Source organism: Gigantopelta aegis, chromosome 4 (assembly GCF_016097555.1).
Source record: "Gigantopelta aegis isolate Gae_Host chromosome 4, Gae_host_genome, whole genome shotgun sequence".
Classification (NCBI taxonomy): Eukaryota; Metazoa; Mollusca; class Gastropoda; order Neomphalida; family Peltospiridae; genus Gigantopelta; species Gigantopelta aegis.
This window is the reverse complement of record NC_054702.1, coordinates 30872814-30884088: the sequence shown is the minus strand read 5'-3', so window position 1 is coordinate 30884088 and position 11275 is coordinate 30872814.

The following is an 11275-nucleotide window of genomic DNA, read 5'->3' as shown; positions in this document are numbered from 1 at the left end:
TAATCCCGATGCATATATGATAAAGCAATGAATAAATGTTTTTATTAACAAAATTAAAAGAAAGTGCGAAACGACCCTACATGGGGGCGAACTGACTCAGTTAACAGTACAAATGGATCTGGGTCGAAACGACGCGAGGGATCTAGTAACAGGGGCGAAACGACCTATTACCAGTCACACCAGATATTGTGCTACCTCTCCAGAGTGCTCCAAAGCCACCGGCCTATATGCATATATCTTAATAAATAGATGTATTATTGTATATATAATAGAAAAATCTATTTTGCAGTTTGCATGTGTGTAGGCGTGAGTGTGTGCATGTGCGTTTGTGTGTGGTGGGGAGTGAGGGAGTAACCTATATGGTTGTGAGCTTTAGGGGGATACGGAAGTATTGTCTGGAAAGTTATAAATTAGGAAAATTTTATGTAGGGACCCTGAAATATTTTGAAGCAAAAATAAAATAAAATAAATAATAATACTTGTGATTTTTTTGCAATCGGAACAGATCTGCCGGTTACGGTTTCTCGGTTTGATTTGATTTAAGCCAGTGCATCACGACTAGTATATCAAAGGCTGTGGTATGTGCTATTCTTTCTGTTGGGTGGTGTATATATATATAAGATACCTGGCTACTAATGTAGCAGGTTTGCACTATACATGTCAAAAGTACAAAATGTTTGACATCCAATAGCTGATGATTAATAATTCAATGTGCTCTAGTGGTGTCTTTAAACAAAACAAACTTTAACTTATCCATTAGTCCCCCTCCACCCCACCCCTCAATTATAACAACCCAATTTTACCATAAAAATAATGTCCGAAATATATTACAAATATGTGTGGTTTTGTGTATAGATGTCAAAGTAATATTCTTGAAAAAAATTGGGAAATATATACATTTTATAATATAATTTAGAGCCGGGACACAAAATGTTACCAATTTTGATATTGACACGTTTCTGCCAGAGGCTACTGAGATTAAATTTATGTACCCTAAAATCTTGGAAATTAATAGATATATTTTTGAATTTTTAGATAAGTGATAGTAAAAGAACTGCTGTTTATAAATGGTCATGTGCTTGAAATGTAATGTCCTAACCCTAATTTCAAAACATTTCAAACCCATAACCACCTAGATGAGGCACTTACATCTGTTTTGTTATTACTTACCCTAAATATGATTTTCTTTTGGAGACAGTAGTTTTGTTTTTCATCATTATGTTATACCCCAAATTTGAGCAAAGCATAGACATTTTCCTTCTTCCACATGTCATCTTATATGTAGCTTTGTGCAACTTTCTAATAGAAATCAAATAACATCATCAAAGTTAAACACATTGTTTACTACTTTTCTTAATTTACTGCTATACTTTTTAATTTTATACTTTGTTTAGTCACACTGATTTTGTTTCCTGTTAAAAAAATGTTTTTCTAAAATTAAATTAAACTTTAAATTAATACAATGATATGTAATTAAGTTACAGACTAATGTACTTCTTCAAATGGATGTGAAATACTTAACATGTTTGTTTTTATATATTTCAGCAACTGGACCAATGGATGTGGAGTCATTGATTAGATGTCGAAAATGAGATTCTGAAGACAAACTATTAAACAAATTACATTGCCACCTTGATATTGAGAACAGAATGATAGAAATAATAGAACAGTTTCAACTGACATGTGAAAGAAAAACTGTATATCGTTGTATTAATTTAAAGTTTAATTTAATTTTAGGAAAACATTTTTTTAACAGGAAACAAAATCAATGTGACTAAACAAAGTATAAAATTAAAAAGTATAGCAGTAAATTAAGAAAAGTAGTGAACTATGTATTTAACTTTGATGATGTTATTTGATTTCTATTAGAAAGTTGCACAAAGCTACATATAAGATGACATGATCTAGGTGGTTATGGGTTTGAAATGTTTTGAAATTAGGGTTAGGACATTACATTTCAAGCACATGACCATTTATAAACAGCAGTTCTTTTACTATAATTTATCTGAACATTAAAAAATATATCTATTAATTTCCAAGATTTTAGGGTACATAAGTTTAACCTCAGTAGCCTCTGGCAGAAACCATTAAGTTGAAAATCCTAAGAATAACAATAAAGGAATAATAAAATGTCTTACCAGTATTTATTATAAATTACCCAAGATTGGTAATTGATCTGCTGTTAGGTGAGGAATTGTTTTAATATATATTATGGTAAAATTGGGGTTTTTTAATTGAGGGGTGGGGTGGAGGGGGACTAATGGATAAGTTAAAGTTTGTTTTGTTTAAAGACACCACTAGAGCACATTGAAGTATTAATCATCAGCTAATGGATGTCAAACATTTTGTACTTTTGACATGTATAGTTTTAGAGTGCAAACCTGCTACATTAGTAGCCAGGTATCTTTTATATATATACACCACCCAACAGACAGAATAGCACATACCACAGCCTTTGATATACTAGTCGTGATGCACTGGCTTAAATCGAATCAAACCGAGAAACCGTAGCAGATCTGTTCCGATTGCAAAAAAAAATATTATTATTTTGTTTTTGTTTTTTTTGCTTCAAAACATTTTAGGGTCCCTACATAAAATTTTCCTAATTTATAACTTTCCAGACAATACTTCCGTATCCCCCTAAAGCTAACAACCATATAGGTTACTTCACCATCCTTCCCCCCCCCCCCCCCCTCCCCCCCCACCCCCCCACCCCCCCACCCCCCCCCACCCACACACAAGCACATACACATACACAGACTCACGCCTATACACATACAAACAAAAAGAAAAAGAAAAAAAGGCTAAGACTTCCAAACGTTCCAGCATGCTTGTTAATACTATCACTAACCCTAACTTACGCCTAAATTAACTGAATGCTGGAACGATCGGAAGTCTTGCCAAAACTTTTATTTTGACCATTCGTCTGACTGTATTGTTTAACGACGGGTTCTTAACGACAATATATATACATCAAAGACTGATTAAATTAGTCAGTAAATTCCATTACATTGGAGGGAAAGTGATTCTTAAACTCTTACCTTCGTTGAATTTATATATCAGTTGAATTTTGATGGATTTCGACAAAACTTCACTTTCAATACCATGTGACGGTTTCGCAGAAAAACACTGATTTTTACGTCAATCGTAGGCTCCGCATAGTTGTCATCGCTGTTAACACTTGTCAGCAGAAGTACCGGGGGTATATGTACTATGATTATAATTCAGTTGGAGGAGACAATTATTTTAACTAATTTTAATGCTAACTATACAAAAACGTTACATATCGAAAAAATTTATGTTGTCAAACCTAATGGCGTCCAAGCAAATTTGGGCCCGCGGTTTTTGAACCGCGAAACATGATTGGTCCAGCGCGGTTGTCAATCACGCCGTACGGAGGGGTCAATTCTTAATTCGTTGTTTATGCTATGAGAACCAAAACTTCGCTTGCACGCGTCTAACAATTCTGTGACGTCATTTGTCATTGTAATATAGTGGCAACAATGACTTTATTGGGTAGAGCGCGTTGTTGTGTAATACACTGTCAGATATATGGGCGGGGGAAGGGGGGCAAGGGACCCAGGCTCCCTTCCTAAATTTTGAGACAGTTATATTTTGATTTTATTTTATAATGTTGTTTTTTTTACATTGGAGAATCTGAGGAATCGCTTCGGGAACGTTTGTCGCCGTCGGCCGCATATCATTGGGGCTCTTCTAAATGGATTTTGTGGATCCGCATCTGTAATGTAGTAAGTCGATGGTTTTACTCTGGTCCCAATGCAAATAATGTCCAAACTTCCCTTCCAAGAAGATTTCATTGTAACCTAAGTGCAATATTGAGCTAATGTCTAGAATGCATTCTTGCGTAGAATATAAAGTGGATGGTTTTATTCTCATCCCAAGCAGCGATCAACCATTTTCATATCGTTGTTTATGCTGTGTGTAGCCAAACTTCTCTTCAACGCGTCTAACAATGGGCGAACTAGGTGCACCAACTCCTCAATAGGTGGCGTTACGCAACAACAGGGTCCCACGTGACACTATGAAAAACAAGGAAGTAAACGACTTTGCGTCTATAACATTTTGTAAAAAGTTCTATAAATAATGCCTTCTTCGTGTTTTTGTGTTCCTCAATACCACGGAAGAAGGAAACTTCCAAGTGACAAGATATTGTAAAACAAAAGACGGATTGTTGCTATGAGATAAGACAAATGACACTTGAAAGTCGACCGTCAGTGTTGTTTGTTTTTACAGACTGCATATATTCTGTGACAGAAGATTATAAAACATGTAAGTCCTACTGAATTGTTATTTTACTATTTTCTTCTGTAGATTATGTTAGAATATAATTTAGGTAATGCTAAAATATAAAATATTAATAATACGATTATATGATGTTTTTCTTTTTGCTTAAAGGCACACTATCTCTATCACTGATATTATCAGTTTGCATGTGCTTTTTTTTCACCACTTTTACATTATTTAGGTCTAGCCTACTTGTCAATTATAAGTATACATTTAATTAATCAATCCTACAATTAATCTTTGCATAATTAATGCAAGGATATCAAATTGTAATGTGCAGCCAATCAAATTGTAATACGAAGCCTCTCAATATTTTATATACTCGTAGAGCCAGGACATAGACCAGTGGTAAGACAATCACCTAATGTGTGGTAGGTTTAATATTGATTTCTGCAATGGGTCCATTGGGCTATTTTGTATTCTGTCCAATGCTCCACAACTGGTGTAACAAAGGCTGTGGGATGTACCATCCTGTCTGTGGGATACTGCATATATAAAATATTGCTTGCTGCCCATCAGAAAGAATAGTCCATTGTGTGGTGTAAGCAGGTTTCCTCTCTCATTATCTGTGTTGTCCGTAACCATAATTATAACCTTACATATGTATACCATGCATATAATAATAAAAATTTTAAAATAATATTTGGATAGTGGGGGTGTTATTGTGGGGGTTTTTTCTTCAAATTACTGGTAGGATATACATGTATTATATTTGTTTGCACAGAATCATCCCCGCACCCCCACCTCCTCCCGGCATCTTTATACTGATTCCAGTAATAGTATTATACTACATAAATTATAATGTTATATTTTTATAACATCTTTTATGATGTTGTTTTGCCCTTGTTACCAGTTTGCCCGAGTCATTTCACATTTTTAAAAAGATTTATAAATAAGGAAACAAAAGGAACAATAACCCAATAACACCCCCTCCACCCAAATATTATTTTAATATTATTTTGTGTACATTTGATAGATGTTTGGCTGTGTAAAAGCTGCAAGTTTCTTTTCTCACTAGTCCAAGTGCCAAAAATACCATACATGTATGTCAAATACTAAGTACTAAAGTACCTATACTATAGGATCTGCGGAGGCTCTTTAAACAGACATTCCTGTTGTTTCCTATTTGTTGATTTAAAAATAAGTGCAAAACATATTAAGCTTAGCTACATGAATACATTTGTATTATAATTGAATTTTGCATTTCAGGTACAGAACTAGTACGGTTCCTTAAAGACTGAAGCTAGAAGCCACTCCATGCTTGTTTTTATGGGTAGAACCTGATTTATTGTCTTGTTGGGACAGGACAAGCAGACTACAAAATGGAAACAATAAGAAAAGTGCCAGACTCGTATTCAGATGATAAAACAAAGTTTTTTTATATTTCATGATGATTGTTCCTTAGTTAAAAAAAAAAAAAGTAACAAGTGTCAATGTGTCAGATGTTGAAGTTGTGAGATACAAGTGAATATCACTGTACTTGGAACTTGCAAAGGTTTTTGGGGCTTTGTTTTACATAATTGTGATTTATATTTCTAAATTATGATGCTTTGTATGTTGTTGGTTTTATATTTTTAGACATTTATAAATGCTTTCTGTTTACATACATTTGGGTTCATACCCCCCCATCCCCCCCCCCCCCACACACACACAAATTCATTGACATTAATTGGCTTTGATCTGGGGGAGGGAGATAGAGAAGAAGGAAAGAGAGAGAGGGAGGGGTGAGCAGATGGAAGACCTGGATAGTTATTGCTGGTGATAAATACACTGCGACACTATGGATTGCTTGTCGACTTTTTTTCTGTTATGTACTGTATATATAACATAACATGGTGACAGATGTAAAAAAAACTAAAAAACCCACCCAAAATATGTTGATGACTAAATAGAATTCATGTAAAAATAGTTCACCCTTCACAGCTGTTGCATTAGTGCCACTGGTACTCGGGGCTTTAGATCTCACTAATTTAGGCACAATATATATACAGTAGAATCTCGTTGGCTCGACCTCGGAAGGGTCGATCACACCGCAATACTCGAACCAAAAACGAAGTCCCGAGTTTTTTGTCTGGTAAACATTATAATGATGGCTCGAACTGGTGATACATCAAATATTAAATGGAAAACCACCAACAATTGCCGCGCTTGCGCAGTTGGTTATTACAACCTTTGGATTATAATAATTTAGGCGGAACGAGTTATAGATGGATCGGAGTATCGCGACACTAGCCAAGCGATCCTTTCTTTGCCATACCTGTCATGTTGTGTGTTCAGCCAGCAGCTATCGGTAAAAGTCGAGCTACTGATGTGCTGTGGTTTCTTATTAAATATACTACATACCCAGCTGAGGTTAAACTGAACCATGAATTGGCTCATAGGCATACGGGACATTTTTTTAGGGGGGGGGGGGGGGCTGATGTGACGTCAAGACCATCCTTGCCCGAATGACCAGACAATTTTTGCCCGAATAGATAAATTATCACACAACTGGGGGGGGGGGGGGGGGGGGGGGGGGGGGCGTACGATTATGAATTAGCCCATATTGTTTCACTACTGCAATCTGTATTCCAAAAACACTTTAAGTGGAACATTTTATATATTAAATGGAGAGGAGGAAAGGTTACAAAATGTTTATAAAAACATTAAAGTATAGTTATTAGTTGTGTGAATGTATATTGTCCCAAACTGTGACCCATGACTGGTATATAAAACCCCATGATATTTGCTGTCCTGTGTGGAGAAGTGTATACTTAGTAATAATGCTGATAATGGAAAACCGTTAATTACCAAATGGTTAACATCCAATAGCTGATTAATTTATCAATGTGCTCTAGTGGTGTCATAAAGCAAAAATAAATTTTAACGTAATAGGCATTCACAGCATCCAGGTAAGTTTGAAGACTAATAATAAAATTTCCTTTTTCACGTAGGACCCTATTTTCGTGTGGCGGCACCTGGCGTTGACTTCACCTGGAAGCCTCATTGCGTGACGTCATTTGTCATTGTTCGATAATGACAATATAGAGCTCAGTGGCTAGAGCGCCATATCGTGTAGGATATAAAGTCGATGTTTTATTCTCGTCCCAAGCAGTGCCCAACCATTCTTATTTCGTTCTTTATGTTGTGGGGAAGAAAACTTCGCTTCCAAGCGTTTAACAATTGCGTGACGTCATTTATCATACTAAAATAAGTGCAATAGTGAGCTTAGTGGGTAAAACGCGCTGTCTAGTATGTTATGAAGTCGATAGTTTTATTATCGTCCCAACTAGTGCCCAGCGATTCTTAGATCGTTGTTTATGCTTCGGAGATTCAAATTTAGCTTCCAAGCATCTAACAATTGCGTGAGGTTATTATTTTGTCTTTGTAACATACTGCCAATATTAGTCACAGTGGGTAGAGCGCCATGTCGTGTAGGATATGGTGTCGATTGTTTTTATAATATGAGCTCATATTATAATTTTTAACATTATTCGGTAAAGTTACATGCAAATTCCTCGGTTCCCTTTTGACGCAAACGGACTATAATTGCATAAGCGTATGAGACAGGGAGCGGAGGGGTGGGGGTGGGGGAGCAAAACCTCCAATTTGGGCAAAAATTATACAAATATTCGGGCAAAATGTGATAACCTGATACTTTTTTACCATGTATTTCCATCATTCTACCCTCAAAATTAGTTGTAATCCATGTACAAATGCGTAGTGATTCGTTTGCAACCCTATCTAGCTGTTTGGTAATAATGCTAATATGAATACATGTTGTTATCCAGATTAGGCCATTTTCGTTTAATTCGGTTAAAAGCAAGCCTCCCCGCCCCCCCCCCCCCCTTAAACATGGGAGCCCATACGTCTATGTATAATTGAAAAGGACATATTTCAAGTAGTGTAAACACAACGCATGTGTATATTGTTTGTCGTGTTTATTGACGCGATGAATCGCGAAGTGCCACAGGGTTCGTAGCTGTCTTTAATTTCCTTGAAAGTCTATGTATAATTGTATAGGACATATTTCAAGCAGTGTAAACACAACGCATGTGTATATTGTTTGTCGTGTTTATTGACGCGATAAATCGCGAAGTGCCACAGAGTTCGTAGTTGTCTTTAATTTCCTTGAAAGTCTATGTAAAACACAAGTAGTGTAAACACAACGCATGTGTATATTGTTTGTCGTGTTTATTGACGCGATAAATCGCGAAGTGCCACAGGGTTCGTAGCTGTCTTTAATTTCCTTGAAAGTCTATGTATAATTGTATAGGACATATTTCAAGTAGTGTAAACACAACGCATGTGTATATTATTTGTCGTGTTTATTGACGCGATAAATCGCGAAGTGCCACAGGGTTCGTAGCTGTCTTTAATTTCCTTGAAAGTCTATGTATAATTGTATAGGACATATTTCAAGTAGTGTAAACACAACGCATGTGTATATTGTTTGTCGTGTTTATTGACGCGATAAATCGCGAAGTGCCACAGGGTTCGTAGCTGTCTTTAATTTCCTTGAAAGTCTATGTATAATTGTATAGGACATATTTCAAGCAGTGTAAACACAACGCATGTGTATATTGTTTGTCGTGTTTATTGACGCGATAAATCGCGAAGTGCCACAGGGTTCGTAGCTGTCTTTAATTTCCTTGAAAGTCTATGTATAATTGTATAGGACATATTTCAAGCAGTGTAAACACAACGCATGTGTATATTGTTTGTCGTGTTTATTGACGCGATAAATCGCGAAGTGCCACAGGGTTCGTAGCTGTCTTTAATTTCCTTGAAAGTCTATGTATAATTGTATAGCACATATTTCAAGCAGTGTAAACACAACGCAGGTGTATATTGTTTGTCGTGTTTATTGACGCGATAAATCGCGAAGTGCCACAGGGTTCGTAGCTGTCTTTAATTTCCTTGAAAGTCTATGTATAATTGTATAGGACATATTTCAAGCAGTGTAAACACAACGCAGGTGTATATTGTTTGTCGTGTTTATTGACGCGATAAATCGCGAAGTGCCACAGAGTTCGTAGCGGTCTTTAATTTCCTTGAAAGTCTTTGGATTTGAAGAAAATGATTTTTAGGTCTTTGGAAGTCTTTTAATTGTAATAAAAGTCTTTAAACGTCTTTAAATTCTCATTTATAAATTATAGCCAAAGCAATGATGATATATTTTTACAGCTGCATGTATTTGATATTTTCCAGTTACAAGGTTTAATCTGTCATGATGCATGCACAAAAGCTCAATTTGTTTTTTTAACCATGGACAGCATTGTAAACGAACTGATTTGGTATTTTTATCGCATTCTGTTGTCTTGGACCCATTGGGCTATTTCTCGTTCCAGCCAGTGCTCCACAACTGGTGTAACAAAGGCCGTGGTATGTGCTATCCTGTCTGTGGGATGTTGCATATAAAAGATCCCTTGCTACTAATCGAAAAGAGTAGCCCATGAAGTGGCGACAGCGGGTTTCCTCTCTCAATATCTGTGTGGTCCTTAACCATATGTCTGACGCCATATACCCGTAAATAAAATGTGTTGAGTGCGTAGTTAAATAAAACATTTCTTTCTTTCTTTCTTTCTTGACCGCTGTGTAAAAGTATTTGAAAGTCTTTGAAAATGGTAGGTAAAAGTCTTTGAATTTATTTGGTCTTTAAGGCTATGAACCCTGTGTCAATAACCTACTGTATCAGCTCATTCCATTATACAACGTCCAGAAACTTAAATCAGTGTTGAATAAGGTTAATCCTTAATATAATATTTTAGCCCGATTGTCCTCTGGCCATGCAGTGTCAGGCTTTCAACTAGTCGAGTCACAGGACTACAGTCTAATTCAAATGAGATCCAAAACACTAATTCATTTATTTTTATTTTATTTTTTTACTATTAATAATTACAGCATTCAAAACAAATCGTCCTGAGGCATGATCAAGTCCTGTGGGCAATCGCTCGCTAGACTGGTTTATGCGCTGACCGTTAGATAAATGTGATGTGATAGAAGACGATGGTACTAGTCTCATAGACAAAACCGCATATACCACGGCCTTTGATATACCAGTCGTGGGGCACTGGTCGAGACGTGGGAAAATCGACCTTTAAACCCAAGCATCGACTACCGACCGACTGCCTTCGTACCACAATCCGTTGATCAAAAGTGATAGTATTTTGAGAATGTTGTGATGTTTGAACCATGGACGTAACTATAGGTCGGGGATGGGGGTAGACGTTGCTCTCAAGGAAAGAGACGACAGTATTATCAAAGATTATGTGTTTAATCCCTGGAATTTTTAGGTAATATATGTAATATCGGATTCACTCAGGAATTAGGTGTAATCCGTGGAATTGAGTTTGTTATTTTATACATATTTTATCTACCATGTCCCCCATCTCCAAAATAACCCCCTTCCCAAAAAAAACAACCCCCCCCCAACCCCCCCCAAACAAAACAACAACAACCCAACAACAACAACAACAAAAAAACAACAACACAACAACAACCGATATCCCTACTGAAGTTAGAATTATTTAAAACCTACGAGGACTGTAATTTTGATATATTTCACACCAATTACTATATGGATGTTTGCCACCTGCAGTAAACATTGTTGACTCACAGGTCAACAAATTTTAAAATAGTAATAGATTCAAAATTGTAAGTAAAACAAAAAGCCACACCTAAAGCCAAGTGACCACTCCCCCCAAAAAAAACAACAACAACAACAAAACAAAACAACCCAAAACACAACAACAAAAAACCCCACGATAACGGTACTGAATATGGAATTGTCTTAAAGACAAAGTATGGGGATAGTAATTTTAATATTTCACAAGCATTACTATATGGGTATTTGCCACATTTAGTGAAAATTGTAGGCCCATTGGTCAAATATTGTTAAAATTACATGTATCAACATATTTACAATGTGACGCCAAAAATTAGGTGAAATGTTATCTACTTTTGTTTACTTAAAACGGTGTTCAATGTG